The following is a 24,571-nucleotide window of genomic DNA, read 5'->3' as shown; positions in this document are numbered from 1 at the left end:
AAATGAGGTTTTAGAGGTAAATTTGAACTTTCCCAAAGCTAGGGACCCTATTCCATTACTCTGGGTTGTTTTCTTCAAATTCTTAGAGTTGTCAATGGTCAGTCTCTTTCATCAAGGATATATGCTATAACTCTTTGTCAATGTAGCATCCATTCAACTTATCCATTAACTGAATGACCAAATTCCTTTGCATCTGTAAAATAAAGAAAAAGTTAAAATCTTTTTAAAGGTTTAACTATTACATTTTGAAGGAATCTTCATCAATAATGAATTTCCTAGTAGCTTATTTACTTTTTCTTGATGCCCTAATTGTTCAGTCCTTTTTCTTGTCCAAGAAAAAACTTTTGGGGGAATACCAAGGGATCCTTCCCCACATCTATGGGTGACATTCCTAGTAAACCCATTGGGATAGGCTAGTGTATTTAACCCTAGGGGATCTGACTGGGCACCTACTGGCATGGAACTAAAAAAGGGTCCAACAACACTGGTGACAACAAATTGAGCTAACCCCACGTTAAAATGTTTAATCCCTATTTTGGAAGCATATCTTTATATGAGCGTCCTAGTTGAATTAAGATATGAATAAAAAAAATTTCCTTCAGCATAGGCATAGTGCTTTTATGTGCTTCCACTAACTGCAAATTTTGCATAGATGATTTATTACTAGGTGCAACTAAAGTTTATATAGTGACTATTAAACTAGGGTGATTTTTCAAATTAAAAGAGCATTATGGGCACTGAAATTTCAAACCAATTGTTGAAAGTGCGAAGCAAGTAGTTGAAATAATTTTTTTACGGCACATATTACCAGCTAGTTACTTCTTTTAATTTTCATTTCTTTGAACTTGTTGATAGAACACTTGTGGAATTTCCAGTGGCATTAGATGCTCTTTGTAGACCATAACTGAATGATGCCATTTGTGTTGGTGTGACATCTTCTTAACATTTTTTTTGAAATTATAAAGTAATCTGGACCACTAATTGATTTAGTTGTTGAAACATTTCTCAAAAAGTGCTCCATTCCAGAAATTGAAGTGAGGATGTCCAAAAATGCCTCATAGAAATGATTTCCAACTTTCCATTCTCTCAGCAATCCTCAACCAATATGCTTCACCAATATAACTTAATTACTACAAAGCATTAACCCAAAAATGGAAAAATGTTATTTTTGTCACCATCCCATCCAAGCCTTCAACTTTATGCCTTTGTTATATGGGCACTGCTACAGGTATCTTTTTTGAAGAACCTATAATCGTCCATTAACCCCCACCACCCTAGTGGATTTTTAGTTGTTGTTATTATAGTTTAGAAAAGTGAAAGAATAGAGAAACATGTGTTATTGTAGAGGACATGGACTTGTAGAATAGGAAATTGCTTGCTGCAATTTTGGATTAGTATACAAATCATGATCATGGGTCTCTGATGCATAATCGTCAAATTTACTTTTAGTTCGCAGTAAGGATTTATTCCTTCATTTCTGTGGCTTATCAATTTCATTTTCATTTTACAATAAATAAGTATCTAAAAATAATATTTTTTTATGATTGTTTGTTCATCAACATGTTATCCTAAAGCCTTTCATGTTGCATTGAGTCAAGAAAGATGCGATCACCGAAATTACCAGTGAAAAGGAAGTAACTATGAATTGTATATTGAGCTCTTGCCAGCAAGCCTTTTATCAGGCTATCAAGAACAAGATTTATGTAACTGAATTACTTGATAGTGCGAGAGGTCTATTAAACTAGAAAAAGGTTGAAAACCTCATGAACATTGTTATCTAGTTGAGGAAGGTATGGTTAGTGCCACTCTTGCTGATAGACATTCTTGAAGATACTTGTTCTTTTAATTGCAAAAGTTGGTTGCATTTCTTAACTCAGTTTACTATCGTAAATGAATTTTCATTGTAATAGAAATGTTTTTATTGCGACTTCCGCATTTTTAAAAACACAAGGACATGTTTAATTAAAAAATTTATTGGATTTTATTTAGTTTTTTCAATGTTCGAGTAAATTTTTGAAAAAAATAATGATTAGACTATCTTCTAAACAACATGCATGGTTATTTAACAATTTAAAATAAATTAGGTCGAACTTCCAATGAAATAACATAATACTATTCAATTTGAACTTGGCTTAAAGGGAACATGTTTTAGTTTTCTCCTCATTTAGAAGGGCTATTCCTTGTCTGATAGTCAAAAAAATATAGGCCTTTTTTTAGAGTGGTTGTTTCTAATTGAGTTTAAAATGTTTCTTTCTTCATTTGATAGACTTTTGTGGTCATTTGGTGGACACAAATAAAATTATCTTATCTTTTACTTGGAACAAAACTTGTATGAATATTTATGCATATTTATTTTTGTTGTCCTATTGCTAGGTTAGCCCTAGGATATTTTTCTCTCAATAATGAAATCGCCATAGAGTGAATGTTTCTTTATTTCTTGTCAAGCCCGGGGACATCCTAGGACCATGCCTGTATGTTCTATGATTAAATATTTAGAATAAATGGGTTAAATGAAAATGTTTAATACAAGCAATAATTTATCTATGGATAGAGCCACCAAATCAGATAAGTTTGAGAGGTTCACCCTCATTTACCACTATGAATAGATGCTTGTGGCTCTATATGGGATTCAACTTGGTAACATTATCCCATAGGAAATCAGTAGTCACATATTCACACCAAACACTTTTCTAGACATCACAAATGACATCTATCCTAACACTGCTTGGTTTATGCTTAATATCATTGAGCATGTAAATGACAGTAGTTAGTGTGCATCCTTGTATTTTCCAACCATTACAAGGTCCGTGACATCATTTCATACTATACCTTTCTTCCTACAGAGTTTAACCAATCTTCAAATAAACGATATGCATAGGTGCAAAACATAGGGTGTAGAGGAAATACAGTTTCTGTGGCAGAATGCTTCAATAGGATGAATCCTAACTATACAGATAAAATGATGATAATTGTTCATCAACTCATAAAACTCAAAAAATCGTGTCTTTTAACCCTATCATGCAAAATCACAACAGAAAACCATTTAGCATTTAGCTTTTTTTTCTTTCAGATTTAATAGAAAATCAATGATGTTGTTTTGAGTGTTCAAATTTGCATGTTTGCTATTTTTATCAGCAATATGTGTTTGTAGGTTTAGATATAGTATTGCAAAAATTTGGAATTTTCGTTTTAGCAATTCTTTAGGTTTCAAAGGTATTGTTTCTTTACTTAGATTTCAGAGTGCAAAATTTGCTCAATGTGGTGACACAAAATATCACATTATGTGCATTCTTTCTTTAAGTTGTTTGCTATGGGTTAAAAAATTATTCGAGGATGAAAGAAAGCATGCATATATTCTATGTTTGTATTTCTACCATTTTCCTTTTTATTCTAATTGAGAAAAGAAACAGTTAATGGATATTAACGTAATGTCATATCAAATTCACATTTTCTATTAAGATCTCACCATTAGTAACATGTTTTATTTCATTATGATGCGCTCTATGCTTGTTTAATTCTCTTAAATGGTAAACAACTATTGTTACTCCAATGACATATTACAAGTAGTTTTTTGATATGTCAAGCTCTAATCACTAGGGAGCCTCAACTTGTTTCCAAAGATATTTCCTTATGGAAAGCACTCTGCACATCTCGGGATATTCTTCTTGATAAATTACAGAATCATGGCAGGGAAATTAATCAAAGAATTAATGATCTGGATAAAACTAAACATTTGATTATACAATTCGTTAAAAAGAAACTTATTGGACATCTGAGGGTTTTGGGAAATGATGTAGTAACTGAAATGAGAAGTCAGTGTCGGAAGGATCAATAGATGTGTCAAGCAGTGCCTTAGAGGTAAAGATACCAATTTTCATTATCTAGTAGGTTTCCTTTGTGTGTGTATTCTGAAGTATATTTAGGATGGGGGTTGACATTTTACGTGATTAATATATAGTATAATCAAATGTATTTACCTGCACAGTTATGAGGTTGTATCATTATGTACCATTGTTTTTATTCCTCTTGTACAAAAATGTGCACTGGCCATTGGTATCCAATGTGGAAATTCTAGAAGGATTCCAAGCATTGGGGAGCCAACTTACTTCTATTTGGAATGCATTCTTGAGGTTTCACAGGTATTGTTGCTTTACCTAGATAATTTAATTTTACTTTCTTCCGAAACAATTTGATGTTATCTTGTCCTTAATTGTTAAAACTTAGTTGGAATTAGAAGTTTGTTTTCTTTCCATTTAGAGGTCCTTGAATCTTTTCCTCTGTTTTATTCCCAATTGAACCATGACGCAACTAGATGTGTTGGTATCCAGTGAATTCATTTCTTTGGTATTTTGGGTGTAAGGGTTTCCATGCCCAAACTTTGTTGGGTTGCATCCAAAGTGCTAGATTAAAGAATAATTGGTTTGAATTCATGTAGATATGGTAGCACAACTAATCCAATGGATATTTATTGAGTTCCATCTAGAAATAGCTTTTACTCATTTGAGAGCACACACGTACGTAGAATTGTATGATTTTGGAGAATTCCAATCCAACATTATTCGAGGAGGGTTGGGTCATTTGAAAAAAATGGTACAAATACCTGATATTCTGTAATGTCAGGCCTGCTCTTCATGCAACAATATGAATATTCCTTGACAACTGGGTGAGTTGCAAGAAGTCTGATTTTCACCTTACATCCAATCTATTTTACAAATGAAGGGTAATAGAGGCCTCCAGATGTTAACAGTGGTGATGCAACCAAAGTTTGGGTCTGCCCTCTTTAGCACACAGAGGAAACCAACTTCCCATCGACATCATATACCTCTTAACCATTCACTGAGTCTACACAGTTAAACTTGTAAGAGTAATATTCCCAAAAAGAAATTTTCCAATATAGCTCAGAGTTTTCTGAGTTTATGAAATGTTTCTGATGAAGCATTTATTCGAAAGGTTTGATGTCAGAGCGTTGTAGGTGTACTTTCATCGTTTTGGTTCCCAATGAGATACTATAGGATGGTAACATATATTTTACAAACATTCAACTATAAAATGCCATGGATATATGCCAGATGTCAATGGAATGAGCATTTTTTGTTAATGTTTTAACTCATAATTATGGCTGCAATCAATAAAATGGCACAGAGTCTAGTAAACAGTTGTTATAGAGCACTAGAATTCAGATTGGAACCTGATAAATACACCAGCAAGCATACCTCCTTCCAGCAACTACAAAGTCTCCCACAAGCTCCACTTTATTATCAGTCCTAATCCCTCAAGTAGAACCCAATTTCAGCTCCCCAAGTAGACTGTTATACACAGATTTTTGGTGTATGAACAATAGAGAAATAACTTGGTAGTTGGGTCTCTTTCACAAAAATTTTGACTGCCACTCTAGCTTTATGCCCTTAGGGTCATCTGAGGGTTGAGTATAGGAGAATTTATGTTCCAACCTAATCTGAAGAAGTTATGGGAATTTTTTTGTTGTGTTTTCAGAATCTTTTCATTTGGGACTCGTTGGACTTAGGGTTTCATTGAAGCTCACTGCTATTTTTCTTTCTCTCTTGTACACGGTCAATACCAATCACCACTCCATAATATTTCCACCTTATCTGAGCACTGCACATTTGAAAGTCTCAAGCTTGATTTCTATATCAATGATCACCTTGAAGATTAAAAATTACGAATCCATCTGAAGTACATTAATCTTAAAGGGATCTTGAGAATGTGTTTTGAAATCAGAATATTTTTAAGTGTAATCATTGTTTTGTCAAATATATCTGAAGTTGTCTTTGACCAATTAATAATGTCATTCAATGGTTGTCTAGTTATTCAGTCATATCCTACACTGGAATGTACAATCAAAATTTGACTTTGATTTTTCACTAACGACTGAGTAATATCTCTTCACAAATTATATTTGGATGGCACCTGTAATTAAACTAATGGAAATTGTTTTATGATTTCAAGATCAAAATTCTCATACTGTGATGAAAAATTATCTGTAGTTGATGATATGTTTATAGGACAATATCATATCATCCTCATCTGAAGTGTGAATCCTCAGTGGTAGATCTTGTTTAGTATTACAAGTATCAAGAATTAATTGTATACCTTAATTATGTATAAAGGAATTTTGTTTTAATATTTTTTATGATTGTAAGGCACACATTCATCCAACCATAATCTGTAGCAGTGATATGATAGAATGGAAAATATTTGATATTATAATAATGAAACTATGTGTCTCATTACCCTAAATCCTTGTTGGTATAGATATGGAGACCTATTTGGAGATCATCATAGTGCAAACAACCCCATATGTATCATAGGTAAAACATTAACAAATGGTGATTTAGAAGCATGATTTATTTGATACATGAAGTAATAAGAAAATGTTGTGACATGACACTCATGCTTGAAGTCTGCAAGAAGTAAAAGTTCAGGAAATAAAGGAACTCAAGTAAATAGTGAAATTAAAGAAGAAGTGTGGCAGTGTCTTGGATAAGTATGCCAAGAATTTTTTGATGAAGCTAGGGCATCTATGTTGTTGATATGACATAGCTAAGATTTGAGTAGAAGTAAGGGTCATGAAACAACTATGGTCATAATCAGTAGCATCAAGGCAGTATAAGAGATAGCAAAAAATGGATAAACAACAATAGTGGTGAGACTTGTGAAGTGCAAAAGAGGCAATTGCATGGCACAGGGAAAGTGACAGCAACAGTTGGGTACAACAATACAGTGGCAATTCGATAGAAGTAGGAAATAGACGGAACAAGTATGACAACAACAATAGTAGCATCAATGGGCATCGTTAATAGCAGTAGCAGAAGCATTGCGCATCAAAAACTATTCGTAACTGGGCCATTATCCTTGGTATGAGATCCCAAACTTTAGGAAGCTTTTTCTTCCTTCCATCTTGACAAGAGACAAAGAATGTAGGCTATTAGCCAGGGCCATAACCTCTCACTCCTTGAGACGAAAACCCACACAAATTCTTCTTATAGAGATTCCAATTGATGAATACCAAGACCAAGACCCTTGACCTTTGTGCCACTCCAAGACCAAGATACAACTCCTATTCCACTTTGATCTTATTTAGCTTCAAAACTTTCGGCCTTCCTTCTAGACTTCTACTACTTCCTCCTTGAATTTAGACCTTCTTTTTCTCGTCCTCTCTTCTGCTGGTAGCACCAAAATTATTTGTTGTAGCAATACCGAGATCACTTGTCGTAGTAGCACTAAGATATCTCCACTGAAATAGCACCAAGATTGTGATAGGCTCCATTGTAATTGTACCGAGATTATAAGAGCACCAAGGCCATTATTGTAAGTGCACCGAGACCTGTAGTTACTATAGTCACTGTAATAGCATCCAAACCATTCACTGTAATAGCATCTCACTGTAATTGCATCCGAACTATTCATTGTTATTATCTCTATAATATATTTGAGCTCCTTCACCAAATTACCTGTCTTTGAAATTTCTATCTGAACTTATATCTCTAATTAGCCCGAGTTCCTGTACCCTTATCTGAGTTCCTTCACCGATCTTTTCTTTGAAATTAGCCATTGAATTTCAGAGGTTATCTGAATTTATTGACTGCGGAATAGGCCGAGCTGCCTATTTATAGTAGTTTGTCCATGTATATTAGTCAACATAACCATATGAAGAGTTGTGTCTGCAATTTAGGTGAGCTGACATGAGTTCTATATTTCATCTTGAATCTCACTTGAAGAAGGATCACTTGTGTTCGTCTTGGAGGGCTACGTGACTATCTTATTGACTTATATACATTTGTAACATACCCAAGAAGGGTTCTTCATACATGACATTGACTCTCTTTGACTTTTAGAACTAGATGACAAATCCTAAAGGTTCACAATGGGAGCCATCTAAAAATAAAATTCCTTGCTCATGAAACCCATTAATTAGTAACTAATCATTATCATAATATATTTTTGCTAAACTACAATTCTTTTGTATATTTATATTATTTATTTTCCTATTCTGGAAATAGAGGAGCGCATTTGGTGCATTAGGTTTTCTATATTTGATGAATGTTTCCTATTTAGGTTCATGATATGAAGGTACTCTATCACGTAACTTGGGCTATCACTTTTGCTAATTAAATACCATGGGTTGTTGAGCACATTTATATGGCACAAGTAAAGTTCATGTTGTTTTGAAATTTGGATTATGTTTTCTTTTTTTAGTCTTATGATAAATAATTGTGCCTAATTGGAAGCTTGCTTGCAGTGGGGTATAATGTGGATCATAATGCGGAGAGAAAAAAGAGATAGGTGACATTTTAAAAGAATGCGCTTTCCACCATTTGATGATGAGAAACCTCCTTTAATTTATGCAAACAATTTGTTAGATGTGGACCCTCTTGAACCTATCTAATTGGAGTTGTATGAGGAATAAGATTTTGTTGTATACGCATCATTTTATGTCTACAAGCCCCTAGTGAAAAGTTGAAAACAAACTTATAAATGGGCCTAGTTATAGAAGGTTGCAATTATCACTTCCCATCATGGAAACTTTCCATCATCTCGCAAGACAACTACTTTATGACTTGATTGATAAAAACTATTTCTATCTCTTTGATATGGAGTCATTTTTCAAAACAAAAGCATTGAACATGTGGATATGAGGTATTATCAAGCCAATGCCTAGGAAATTGTTGGGTCAATCTTTGGTCATCTATTTTCTTTCTCTTGTCATAAATTTTATTGTTGCAATCAAGTTCAAACTTTTACTGACATCTCTATTTTAACAACAGGAGGGCCAAAGTTTGATCCTTTGTACCAATATATGGAGAAGGGTGATGAATAATGGAATGATTTCAATGATATTAATAAGATTATTATCCACTCTCCACTTCAGACAGAGTATATAATTTCATTTCCTCATCTCTACAACAATAGGCCTAAGAAATTTAAGTTTTGTGTATATCATAGTCCCATGGTGATGTACATAAAAACTTAAGATCTAGATTTACCAGCATTTTATTTTGATCCTCTGATTCATCCAACTTCTTTTCATAAGACTAATCTCCATGAGGGGAAAACTTACAAGGAGGATGATGACGATGAATTTTTTTGTTCTAGAAGGTGTGGAACCTTTGTTGCACCATACACCACTTTACACAGATACAACAATTGTTGGTATTTCATTATTTTTTGCTCCACATCAATTCAATATGCAATCAGGTCTTATGCGATGAGTGAAAGATATTCCTCTTGTTTCTGATTGGTACAAGGAACAGTGGTATGCATTTTTATGATGCATGACACATATTCATGTTCTTTGTGTTCTTTAGTTGTGCTGCATGTGCCATGGATTTGATTCCTTGAATGTTTCATGTCATGCAACCCCTCCACATATCCAATGAAGGTTCGTGTGAGCTATCAGAAGCTCCTAAAATGTTATGTGTTGAATGAAATTAATCACAGGACTCTAAAGGATCAAAAGAGGAAATACTTGTTTCATTCCCTTCAACCTACCAAATTTTTCCAGAAAACTAAGCTAGATTGGGTAGAGGCTGGGCTTCAAGTTTGCAGACAAGGTTACAATATGTTGAAAATTATTATTCACCGAAAGAACTTGAATTATTTTCATCTTGATTACAATTTCAATCTGAAGCCTATGAAGACACTCACAACAAAGGAGCATAAGAAGTAATGTTTTGGAAATGCTTTCCATTTATGTTGTGAAATTTTGTGACTAACAAAACTAGTTGTCGATGCAGATATCCAATTTTGACTCAGAAATGTAGATACTTTCTAGTTGGTAGACAGATTACAATATACATTTTCACATGTAGGGCAGTTAACTAGTATGTATCGTTACAAGTATATCAGATTATGCCCCAAATAAGAATGTGTAAATATCTGAAGCATTTGATTTATTATTGCTTTAACATTGGGCCTATTGGGAAAGGACATGAATGTGAATTTTGGGCTCCAATGTGGAAGGTATTGTTGTTTCTCATATGTGCTATAGTACTAGTGCTAGAAAGGTGGCCTAGAAACTGACTTGCATGATAGTTTGAAGGTTGTCATTCAAAGCCTCATCAAAAATTTGCTTCGATGGTTGGCAAGCCATATTATCTCAAAAAAATCAAAATTAGTTCTCTGAGTGCTTTTCAATTGCAAGTCCTAAATGATGTTGCCTCTCTTGGTATGATGCTTCAAAGAAGGAACATCAAAGAGAGCATGTACAATATTTTTCATGTAAATCTGAACAAACTTTCTCTTCAAGCATTTGGACACTCCCAAATGTATTCATTCCTCTTAAGAGTCATCAACATGGTATTGTGTGGAGAACTAGTGTAGGTGAAGCAATGATTCTTAAACGCCATAGTTGTCTCCAATTTAGGGGTTGTGGGGTACTTTACCCGTAGTGCACTAGACAAGTGAAAGAAGAAACACAATATAAAATTTATAAATTGAATCTTTGAGAATTCTCTCTTCTAACATTTCCAATTCACAAACTCAACATCATAATCCAAAATCAATAACTAAACTATAGCCAATGCTTGAGTTCATTCATCAACATGTAACATGTAGCTATTGCATGCAACAATGCCACCATGTGATTACAACAACAATAATGAGAACTAAGTGTACACATAGATGCCATGATTATAGCTAGCTTAAAAAATTGATCACGTCTGTGGATCACCGAAACATGGTTTCATGTATATGGAAATACACCATCCACTTTGAGATAATGGCATCAACTTTTCAATAAACATGATATCCTCCGTAGATCCTTTATTTCCATCGACAATGGCGCTAACACCATTTCTGATTACATGTGGACATACATGTTCTAACATTTTGGTTGTTTCAACAACTTAAACTTTCCTTAGATCATCTTGTGCGTACTAGATTTCCAAATTACCACTTCCTGTGCCTACATCCAAATTTGTCTTGCCTTCAAATTGGTGCATGCTCTCAAATATAGTTGTGTAATAAGCATACATCCTCACGTGTCACATTTGGGAAAAGAGTTGTAGGGAATCTCCACAATTCCGTCACTTCCCATGTCTTTCCTAGTACCAAATCACTAACATCCGTGCATAGACTTTACTAAATAACATAAATTTTCTCTCTTCAACATTGCATAATTATAATGAACAATTGCCTCAATATGTTTTTTATCAACAGACTTTGCCTCATGAGAAGGTATCTCATCTCAAGGATCAATTTTCTCATCAATAGACCATTCCCAAAGAACAAATTCCAAATTTGGATGAATAGTCAATTCATCAATAGGCATTGCCTCATGTGATTTTCGATCCTGTGCTATAAACACGTGTCATGAATTCAAGCCATCCTATGTGTAAAGGAATTATTTTTTCTCAAGGTCATCGCTCATAAATTTCATTATGGATAATGCCTTCATATTATAAATCAAACCCATCACAAATAAGATTTATGTCGTTCCAAGATCAACAAGATATGGGTGATGGAAAAAGTCAAACTATTCTTTAAGTCAATATAGGCCAACCCATATTTTATGGATTGCAAGGGGATAAAGTTAAACAAGTGAGTGGAGAGAATTTAGATGAATATCCTTCTCTTAATTCTCATATTAATGAGAGGTCGGATGAGACAGATAGGGTTGTTCAGAAGACAACATTGGACCAGGATGATAAAATTTACCCTGCTATGAGGACATCAGTAAATCAATCCAAAGGAAATGATGTTGAGAAAATCACTGAGTTTTCAGGGAGTTGCAATGCTAACTTGGCTGGAAGCTTTGGTGGAATAGAATGTTCAGTGAATATGAATACATTTTTCCCTTTTGGTTGGGGTGATTCTTATCAAGCTTACCAGAAAACTGAAAAGCTTGAAACTTTTGTGGCAACACAATGTCAACTCAACTTGCCTATTACTGTAGGGGATAAGGGAGCCATAGGCATTCTTACTGATGCCATGCAAGCATTACAACTATATGGAAGAATGAACCAATTGTCAAGGCCTAGTTCAGAGCCCAAAGAAATGGAAGTTGGATCAACTAATCTTCTAGAAGAATATGGCACTCTTAATCATGATGGGGATGTTCATATTAAGTTTCCTACTATGGATCAAAGGCTGGGTGAAAAGTTGCAAGAGACTACTTCAAGAAGTCTACAAAGGTCAACATAATTTTTTTCACATTTACAACTTCCCTCACATTTGTTGGTTCCTGAAGCCTGAGAACTTTCATAAAAACAACAGGTAAAGTCAAGAAGCCAAAATGGTCCACCCCCTTTTCATTTGTTGATATTAGAATGAAGTTTTATTATAGGCACTGTTTTTTATTTGTTTTGGTTAGAAAAGGGTTTGATCTTGGTTTTATGTGACCTTAAATTTATCATATGTAGCATGTTGAGAAATGGGAAAGAATAATGTGCGACATTTATCTTTTAGAAATTGATGTCGAATGAAAGGATACAAAGTTTAACCAAACTACAGTTCAGTTTGGTAAAGGTGAAGGAACATCTTAAAAAGATACATAAGAATACATCATATAAAAAGTTTGAATATAAGTAATATATGAAAATTTCTTTTGCAAATGTGTTTATTTTTTACCCAAGATATCATAGCAAAAAAAATATTGATATTGTAAAAAAAAATTGAGGACCTCATTGAGGTTGATTTTTCTCATGTCATGCTTGGTTGATACCTTCTCATATGTCAAGAATACTTTAAATATGAATTAATATATTCCTGAAACAAATCAAATTCAAATTTTATAGATATAAAAGATAAAAACAAATGTCAATGCCTTCGTTTGATTGTTACTTGACTCTATTGTGGGAAGGTTAAAGGAAATGTGATTGGAAAAAGGATGGGGAGACAATGCATAACATGTATTGGATATGATTAATTTGTTGTTAGAGATCCTTCAGGCACCTGAGCCATTGACTTTGGAAATGTTTCTAGTAGGGATTCCTATGGTTTTTAATGTTGTGATTCTTTCACCGACTCATGTTTATTTTGGGCAAGCAAATGTTTTAGGAATTCTAGATAAGACATCGGTGGACAGGTAAACAGATTTTTTATAATTGCAATGTCCATTACATGATATCCTCTCTTTATTGTTTGGTTGTATTTTGAACATTTATTTTGATTTTGTTTTGTCTTTAAGCTATGAAATTGAAAATACTTGGTATCATGTCCATTTAAACAACAACCAAATCTTGAAGATGAAATTAGTATTCCATGACATTGATTGGAAGCCTTATAACCATTTTGTGTTAAAAAAATTTCATGACTATCAGAAAAGTTTACTTTCATGTTGTTATTTGAGCACATGTTTTTTATATACTTGACCAAGTTCATGCATTATAAAATTAAATCTTGTTGTGAAAAAAATGACAAGGATTAAACATCACGCCTCAGATTATTTGTTTTCACAAGTTATCTACAACTTGGGATTTTTATCATGTAACTTAGTTGGCATGATTGTGCCTAAGATTTCAGTGAAGGTTGAATACTAAGTTACTAAGGTGTTATTTTATATGGTGACATTTTATTTTCTTTGCTTATACAGGTCATCTCGCCACATTATAGTGGCCACTAATGCCCAACTAAAGAAAACTTGTTCGAGTTTCTTGCTTGTATGGGTAAAAATGGCTTTGACATTGATGATGTTGAGGTATATGTTGTATAAAATCTTTATACTCTACTTTAGTTTATATTCTATTGTTCATTGTATTTCATGTCTTACACTATGCATTGTACCTACTTTTGTTTTCAGAAAATGAATTTCGTATTGATGAAAGAAGCAGGAATTGATGAAAGAGGCTCAGATAAATAACACTGGAGTGACAAATGAAAAGAGAGAGAGAGAGAGAGAAGAGAACTGATCTAGTGATACCCTTAGATTCAATATCCCACATAAGACACACATAGAGGGACTGATGGTCATGTCTCCAAATTTGGTGAATTCACCTGCAATGCCTTGGAAACATAATAATAATGTTTTGAAGTAATGAAACATCATTTCATGTGTAAATTGTAGTCCAACCAATATTAAGTTGGAGACTCATATTGTAATACTTTAACATTTCATATAATATAATTTACGTGTTTGAAATTATTTATAGTTGCACTTGATATTGTTTAGTATTGTAATTAAGATATGCAACTTTGTGTTTTCATATAAGATGAACATGAACATTGTATGACATTTTTGACATTTAGTTGCAAAAGCATACTAATTAACTTATGTTGATTAATAATGACCACATAAAATCAATTTAAAACTACTAGATTAGTTCATATTGATTAATGATGAACACAAATAAAATGAATATACAACTAAATTAGTCAATTATAATGATTATTAATGAAAGTAAATGAAATGAATATAAACTACTAAATTAGTTGTTTATATAATGAATATGAAACTACCAAAAAAAGATAAATGACCACTGCAAATGATAAATTTGTGATTACAAATGAGGACTACATTTTTCATACATACGTGTATTAGTAGCTAATTTATAGTATCTTATAATGCGACCAAAATTTAGTCATATTTCTCCAATCATTAATTGGTTCCAAACAATGACTAAAATTTCCATATATATGACTATTACTAGCTAATTTACAGTATCTTATAACACGACCAACATTTTTGTCATATTTCTTTGGTCATTAATTGGTTTTCCCCGGTGGCCATATAGTAATATATTTTGTTGTATAATTGGTCATTAATTGTGGCAATTAATGACTAAACCAATGACTAAATTTGTGACTAAATCTATGACTAAAAATGGCTTTGACATTGATGATGTTGAGGTATATGCTGTATAAAATCTTTAAAGTCTACTTTAATTTATATTCTAGTGTTCATTGTATTTCATGTCTTACACTATGCATTGTACCTTCTTTTGTTTTCAGAAAATGAACTTCGTATTGATGAAAGAAGCAGGAAATGAAGAAAAAGGCTCAGAGAAATAACACTAGAGCGACAAATGAAAAAAAGAGAGAGAGAGAAGAGAACCGATCTAGTGATACCCTTAGATTCAATATCCCACATAAGACACGCACATAGGGGTTGATGGTCAAGTCAACAAATTTGGTGAATTCACCTACAATGCCTTGGAAACATAATGATAATGTTTTGAAATGATGAAACATCATTTCATGTGTAAATTGTAGTCCAACCAATATTAAGTTGGAAACTCATATTGTAATACTTTAACATTTCATATAATATAATTTACGTGGTTGAAATTATTTATAGTTGCACTTGATATTGTTTAGTATTGTAATTAACATATGCAACTTTTTGTTTTCATATAAGATGAACCTGAACATTTTATGATATTTTTTACATTTAGTTGCAAAAGCATACTAATTAATTTATGTTGATTAATAATGACCACATAAAATCAATTTAAAACTACTAGATCAGTTTATATTGATTAATGATGAACACAAATAAAATGAATATACAACTAAATTAGTCATTTATAATGATTATTAATGAAAGTAAATAAAATGAATATAAACTACTAAATTAGTTGTTTATATAATGAATATAAAACTACCAAAAAAAGATAAATGACCACTCCAAATGATAAATTTGTGATTGCAAATGATAAATTTGTGAATACAAATGAGGACTACATTTTGCATATATACGCGTATTAGTAGCTAATTTATAGTATCTTATAATGCAACCAAAATTTAGTCATATTTCTCTAGTCATTAATTGGTTTCAAACAATGACTAAAATTTCCATATATATGACTATTAATAGCTAATTTACAGTATCTTATAACGCGACCAACATTTTGGTCATATATCTTTGGTCATTAATTGGTTTTCTCGGGTGGTCATATAGTAATATATTTTGTTGTATAATTGGTCATTAATTGTGACAAGTAATGACTAAATTTGTGATTAAGTCTATGACTAAAAATGCCTTTGACATTGATGATGTTGAGGTATATGATGTATAAAATCTTTATAGTCTACTTTGGTTTATATTCTAATGTTCATTGTATTTCATGTCTTACACTATGCATTGTACCTTATTTTGTTTTTATAAAATGAAATCCGTATTGATGAAAGAAGCAAGAATTGAAGAAAGAGGCTCAGAGAAATAACACTGGAGCGACAAATGAAAAAAGAGAGAGAGAGAGAAGAGAACTGATCTAGTGATACCCTTAGATTCAATATCCCGCATAAGACACACACATAGGGACTGATGGTCAAGTCTCCAAATTTGGTGAATTCGCCTACAATGCCTTGGAAACATAATGATAATGTTTTGAAGTGATGAAACATCATTTCATGTGTAAATTGTAGTCCAACCAATATTAAGTTGGAAACTCATATTGTAATACTATAACATTTCATATAATATAATTTACGTGGTTGAAATTATTTATAGTTGCACTTGATATTGTTTAGTATCGTAATTAACATATGCAACTTTTTGTTTTCATATAAGATGAACATGAACATTGTATGACATTTCTTACATTTAATTGCAAAAGCATACTAATTAATTTATGTTGATTAACAATGACCACATAAAATCAATTTAAAACTACTAAATTAGTAGTTTATCTTGATTAATGATGAACACAAATAAAATGAATATACAACTGAATTAGTCATTTATAATAATTATTAATGGAAGTAAATGAAATGAATATAAACTACTAAATTAGCTGTTTATATAATGAATATGAAACTACCAAAAAAAGATAAATGACCACTACAAATGATCTATTTGTGATTGCAAATGATAAATTTTTTATTACAAATGAGGACTACATTTTGCATATATACGCATATTAGTAGCTAATTTATAGTATCTTATAACGCGACCAAAATTTAGTCATATTTCTCCAGTCATTAATTGGTTTCAAACGATGACTAAAACCATATATATGACTATTACTAGCTAATTTACAGTATCTTATAACACAACCAACATTTTGGTCATATTTCTTTGGTCATTAATTGGTTTTCTCGAGTGGTCATATAGTAATATATTTTGTTGTATAATCGGTCATTAATTGTGACAATTAATGACTAAATCAATGACTAAATTTGTGACTAAATATATGACTAAATTACTACTAGAAGATAAAATTGAGACAACCAATAAATCAGTAATCTAAAAACGACTAAAAATTGGTCGCGTTATAAGATACTGTAAATTAGCTACTACTGGTCATTGACTGAAAAATAGTCGTTTATATGCAAATTTTAGTCATTTTTTTAGTAATTAATTGGTCATTTTGTACTAGTGTGTATATATATATATATATAAACTTAGGCCCCTTGTACTCCGATATTACATATCAGTAGTATAGGTTCACACCATTTTGATTTTGTATACATTCTTGGAACTTCTACCTTTTATACTTGTATACATATTGACTGTGTCATACTTGCCCTGTGATTATAATATGGTTAGTTTCTTATTGATAGGATCACATCCACCTCTTCACCACCAATTATTCTAATATGTTGGTTATATAAATTCTGATGGATTATTAATATACAATGATTCCATTACAACCTAGGGGTGGTTTCTCACCCTATCATCCTCTCTTACTATATCCTTACTTGTCATCATAACAAGGAAATATTTCTTATCTTATCTTCTTGATAGCTTAACTAGTGGCTTGTTTCTTTGGCATCATCATACTTTTCAATTCGGAAACAACAAAATGCTACCAAATTCTAGAGAAATTAGTTCACTTACTACTTCAGTAACAACTATTATATTTTCATTTATGTATTTGGACATCATTACATTCATGTCACTTATTGATCATTTCAAGCAAGAATCAGAATTCCATAATTCAAATTTTTTTCTTTTTTACTTTTAAAATGGTATTATTCTCCTTTGATCTTTCCTCAAAAGATTATTGAGCCTAGGAACATAGACTGGTAGTATTAGAAGCACTTTAAGAGCACAATCATGTCAAGATTAACTAAGACTAACCAACCTAATACACAACATTTCTTACCAACATTCCTTTCCAACATGCCTCGCTCATAAGGCTTATCAATTTTTTTTTAATTTATTTGATAGGAGCTTCGCATCCCCTTTTATTTTATAACTTCTTGATCATGGTATATGGAAGTTCCCCATGTTGTTCAGGTATAACTCGCTATGGGATCTTCCTCTGCTGGCAACTCCCATGCTAGAGGGATCATCTTTACTTATAGATTTTGTAAGCTTGAGTTCATTCCAAGAAACTATTGATGGTTCATAGAGTTAATCAAGTTATTAAGTACTTGTTTCAGGTGTAGCAAATGGGACTTTCCACGTTAACACATTATACGGTGACAATAACAACTATCAGCATTTCCTTTTACCACCACATAGTTTTTTTTTAGGTAGAATATATATATATATATATATATATATATATATATATATATATATATATATAGAGATATATATATATTGTTAGATCGCTATAATACTAGTGATTACCCCATTACTATTGTATTTGTATCCCTTATTAATATTGTTGTGCCCCTATTGTCCCCATATTGTTATTACTGTGCCCCATAGAATCCCTCTATTGTTATTTTTGTGCCTTTATATTATTATTGTTAGGTCGGCTAGGTTATATTGTGACTCCATAGACTCCTATATATAGAAAGGAGATTTTGTCATTTGAATCATCAAAGAATCATTCATTTGTGTAATGTAAAGGAGGTTGCCCCCTTGAAGAGGCTGAATTCTAAGGCGTTGATCTATCTTTTATATCTTTTTGTGAGTTGGTTTCATAAAATTTGGCAACAACACTTCCATCTTTATAGTTGTGAATGGTATGCTTCCTGGTTGCCATAATTTTGTTTTCCATTTTTCTTGCTAACCTGAATGCCTTCTCTAATGAATCAGGTTCCCAAAGGCGAACATCATGTTGGATATTATCCTTTAAAGTCCCTATGAACACATCAATCCAATGCTCCTCTGGAATATTTTTTACCCTTATGTGTAATTTTTGGAACTCCTCAATGTGCTCCATTATTGAACCCTTTTGTTTGAGACTTATCAATTGGCTAAAAAAACTGTTGCTTTTTGTATCCTCATAATGTGCTGTCAATTCTTCTGTAAAAATTGCCCTAGTGATAATTTGTTTACGAGAGAAAAGCCATTGATACCATACAAACTGATTCGGTTCCAAATATAAAGTTGCAATATGTACCTTTTGTGTGGTTTGCACATTATTGAGATCGAAAAATTGCTCCATCTGTAATATCCATGTTGCGGGATCCTTTCCATCAAACTTCCTCATATCGATTTTTGGAATATGGTGGGTCTTCGATCCAACATTAGAGTTTATGAAATCATGATTAACATTTCTTTTGTTCGCATCATGAGTTTCCTTTACTACCCTTTCACCATTAGTAGGTATTTCTTGTAGAAAATTTATCAAATCTGTCTTCAAATCTGCCATGCATGTCTTCAAATCTATCTTCAAATCGTCCATCTTAGCTTCCATGTCATTCATCTTAGCTTCTACATCTTTCTTTAAACCATCCATCTTAGATTCTATTACTTTTTGTTCGAGTGACATTTGTTGCACTTGGTCTTGTAATTTTGATATATCATGTTTCATTTCTTCCTCTTCTTCATAAGTCACGCTAGAGCTTTGAGGTTGCTTACTAGGTGTTTGCATTTTCTTTCCTCGAGGCATCAGTTATTGATAATAATGCTCATCTTATCATCCTAAATCTGATGGGAAAACTGAGATAGTAAACAAATTTTTGGAAGGATATCTTCGTTTCTTTGTATATGATAAATAGACATAATGGGTCAAATGGTGTCTCTGGCTGAATTGTGGTATAACACTTCCTTCCATACAACAACAAAAATGACCCCATTTATGGCACTTTATGGGTATTAGCCACCATCCATCACATCATATTTAAGAGAAAATTCTAAGGTTCAAGCAGTGGAACATCACATCGAGCATCAACAACAAGTCCTCCAACTCTTAAAGGATAACCTCGCGTTGGCGCAGAATAGAATGAAACAACAGGCAGATCAACATCGCAGCGAAAGAAGTTTTGATGTAGGTGATTGGGTATTCCTACGGCTACAACCATATAAACAAATGTCCCTCAAGCAAGCTAATAAGGATAATAAATTATCACCAAAGTATTATGGTCCATACAAGGTGTTGCAAAAGATTGGTACTATGGCATACAAATTGAAGCTTCCTACAACTTCTTGAGTGCACCCAGTTTTCCATGTTTCATGTTTAAAGAAGGTTATAGGCGACAAGCTCCCAGTTCAAACAATATTGCCAGAACTTGATGAGGAAGGAAAATTTTATTGGAACTAGAAGGAGTCACAGAAACAAGAACTCAACAGCTATGAAATTGATCAATTTCGAAGTATCTCATCAAGTGGAAGAACTTATATGTTGAAGATTCCACATGGGAGGATGAGAATTTTATACAGAAGCATCCAGAACTACTCAAGCGTTGAGGACAACACTTTTTTGAAGGAGAGGGGCATGTTAAGTCCCTATAAAACTAGTGATTACCACATTACTATTGTAGTTGTATCCCTTATTAACATTGCTGTGCCCCTATTGTTCCCATATTGTTATTACTGTGCCCCATAGAATCCCTCTATTGTTATTTTTGTGCCTTTATATTATTATCGTTAGGTCGGCTAGGTTATATTGTGACTCCTTAGACTCCTATATATAGAAAGGAGGTTTTGTCATTTGAATCATCAAAGAATCATTCATTTGTGTAATGTAAAGGAGGTTGCCCCCTCGAAGACGTTGAATTCTAAGGTGTTGATCTATCTTTTCTATCTTTTTGTGAGCTGGTTTCATAACATATATATATATATACATGGCGTGTCACACATTTTATCATTCCCCCTAAACTCATTAACAAGTCATTAGGTGATGATGAGGGCAATAAATTCCTTAAGCTATTATTATACACTTTTGTTGTCATATGTAATCGTGTTTCCTCAAATTGTCCTTTCTCCATTTTATGATACAATCATCATAGGTTTCCCCCTTTCATCCATCAGGTATAGGTTCTCAAAGGGTATCAACATACCTTTCAATAACTTAGGATCGTCACATACTTTCCACAATATTTCATATCCTCTATTTAATTACTAATTTTTATATCAAGCTAATATCCTTTTGGTATCAACAATACTGTTCTAATATACTTTTGTGCTTATCTAAAATTTATGAGTTGTCTGGATTGCTCCAGACTTACTAGTCCCATGTATCCCACTCGTTGCACTATTTCAGACACTAAACTTTTAAATGGTTATAACAGATTATAAAAATTTACTTCTCTTGTTGATTTTTTTTTAATATAGGCCTCTTATTTGGTAACTCATTTACAATTATCATTTACTTGACCTCTGTAACCCTTGATGTTAGGATTGGTTATGATTATTCTAATGTGATGGCCTATCCTTCCAATGCTCTACTCCATTTATGAAGAAACTTCTCCAGTGAGGAAGCTTGTCAATTTTCTTATTATTGAACTCTTGCAATAACGAGCATATCATAAGGGAAAAATCGCAGAATTGGTCATATTAGTTGTATTTTTTTTAAGTTATTGACACCCTTTCAATATTAGCTTTTGTACTAACCTTAGTAGTACGTCTCAAATCAGAAAATTCGTATGCATGGGGGATGTTTCCATTGTTACCAACCATTCATTGGCTACAATTCTCCCTAACCTCAACATTAGGAACCATATTAGGCAGCCTCTTTTGACAACTACTAACTACATTTCAACTCACATCTCAAGAAAGAAATTTATCTTCACTGCACTAATTTCACATAGGCCCCTTTCAACATGTCATTTGGTAATGTTTTATCGAATAAAATGATTTCAATCATTGCCATAATCACCCAAAACAAGTTTGATTGATTTTTTTTTATATGTATAGTAGTAATCGTAAATATCCTTTACCTGTAATTCATCTTTGATAACATTCATATTTAAGCATGTTAAGGTGGCTTCCTTGGGTATGCCAATACCCTGAATATTTCTCTTACCCTTTTCTAATTCTATAGCTACTTTACTCTTGTGTACTTCTGCCCTTTTTTTATGTTTATATCTTGGAGTTTTAAGCATGCAAAGCTAATTGTCGCATTGTTATGATACTCACCCTTTTTATTTTACATAGGAAAATTGGATTTTCTGTTAGAATTATTTTTACCTCCAATTATTTATTTTATTTCACTACTACATCCAGTTTCTTGATCATCATTCAGGTGTGAGGAGTTGATTATTCCAAATAGTTACTTTTAATTGAGAACACCGCTTACCAATACTACTTTTAACTCTTTTATACTTGTTTCTTCATCAACAGGTCATATTACAATTTTAATTTAAAACATCCATGTGGTTGACCTTATAAGTTATGCCTCGTAACATGTTTATATATATTTTTTAACAAGCAAGAGGGATTTCAATTAAAATAAGGTAATGATCATGCAGAAAACCTTGAACCTTTCAGGGTGTTTTTTTTATACATCACACATTCATTTTCTTTAACATACTCTGAGTTTTTTTATAAACATTTGACAGAATGGGACTTGATATACACACTTCTTTCTATTCATTATCTCAACTTAACTTACTAATTAACCGGTGTTAACACTCAAGTCATCCAATCACATCCATCATTTCAATTATTGAAAGGATGGCCTCGGTAATAAGTCAATTAGTATTTGTTAACTTAACTCATATGATGCATTCGTGACACAATTTTTCACTTCTTTTGTTTTGCCTTAATAACATATAAATTTACTTGGTTATTTTTCATTACCGACTCTTAGTTCATGATTTTATGCACTCCATCCAACATTGTTTTAACAACACAGTGAACGTAGACCCAGACTCTTTACTTACATGCACCCATATTTCAAAATTCAATTTATGCAAAGGTGTAGAATTGAGTCCTATAGGAACAATTTCCACACTCTCAATTCCTCTTGTCTTTGGAACATATCAGAGTTTACCTTCATTTTCCCTTCATTAGGCCATAGTGTTGAACCTTTCTGCTCTAATAACACTTGTCACGTGCTCAAAATTTGTAACATAGTAATTGCTAGAATTCTAATTTTTGACATCTACATATAACATTAAGGGAGCTCTAATGTTTTCATTTAACCTTCGGAAACTTAAAATTTTTTGTCCCTATGTATATATATATATATATATATATATATATATATATATATATATATATATATATATATATATCCAAATTCAATGTCTCTCATAGAGATGGAGAAATATTGCACATACAAAGTACAATAACTAGGTGTCGGGTGGCACCAACTAGCCAAGTGCACAAATATCCAGCGGCTCATCTTAAAGGTTCTTCTCACAACTAGGAATAGCTCCTCCATCGATCTCAATAGGGTATCAATCAACGACCACTCTTTGTCAGGGAAGGATAAGGAAAACTACCAAATTTTCCCTCTGTTTTCATTGATCATTCGCATGAGAAGCAAGTCGAGAGCTCTGATGTTGCACTTTCAAATTGGTTTGGGTGAGACTTACATTATCAAGCTCTCATGAGGTATTCTTAGTCTGGGGTTGTTTAATTTTATTCTTCCTATTTTCTAAGACTTGCATTGCCCCACCGCATAGTTCTTTCAGTTCTCAACCGAGATTTACAGGGTTTCCAGTTATTTCAGTCTCTCATTCTCATGGGGTAATTTTTTATTGTTAAGTTGTTGTCAGTGAAATCCACCTTACTCATATAAGGTTGACTGTGGTAGGAACAAAGTGTCGTAAAGGGTTTGCAACTTTCTTCACCTAGGGCCTTTCCAGCAAAAACTGGAGTCTTGTCTGACACCATAATGAATTCCATTAACCATGTTGGGTTTGCAAGTCTTCTTGAGGTAGTGAATTTAATTTGGTTGAGTTCATGGTTGACACTCTCTGGTTTACTTGATTCTTTGTAACAAGGTTTGTGTTTTCTGTCAATGGTAATTCTAATATAGGAGCTCAAAGTTTCCTTGTGTAACTAGAGTCGCCTCTGGAAATTTATTGTCTTTCCAAATGATTATGGCCAGGATAATTTGTAGTAACTTTTAAGACTGAACAATGATAGGTTGTCTCTTCTTGCATGTGCACCTTGTGAAAATTTATGAATCTAACAAGTCAGAAATCCTGCTGCAGTAAACTGATTTGCATTACCTACTTGTGTTCTTCATTTTAACAAGTTATTTTCAAAAATATTCAGAAAATATTAAATGCAAATTCACTCAGCCTACACCAACATACAGATCAAGTACTGAAAAATTAATGAGACAATCACACAAAGAACACGCTTATTTTTGGACTAAACGTCTCCAAAAAAACCCAATGCGGGAAAACTGGTGCAATAACTCCGAGGGTTTTCTATTATTAAGCAGTAGTTCTAAAGAAAAACATTGGTTTCCCTCCCAGAAAAACTAATGAAAGAGAAATACAATGGTGGGAAACCTAAGTGATTTTTAGCTCACTCCACTTGGCAGATTCTGAGTGATCCGGTAGCAAAACTGGCTAACCCCAGCTACAACTA

Source organism: Pinus tabuliformis, chromosome X, assembly GCF_031772625.1.
Source record: "Pinus tabuliformis cultivar Carrire ecotype Pingquan chromosome X, CPIR1, whole genome shotgun sequence".
Classification (NCBI taxonomy): domain Eukaryota; kingdom Viridiplantae; phylum Streptophyta; class Pinopsida; order Pinales; family Pinaceae; genus Pinus; species Pinus tabuliformis.
The sequence above is the reverse complement of the archived record's forward strand: the minus strand, read 5'-3'. Positions refer to the sequence as shown.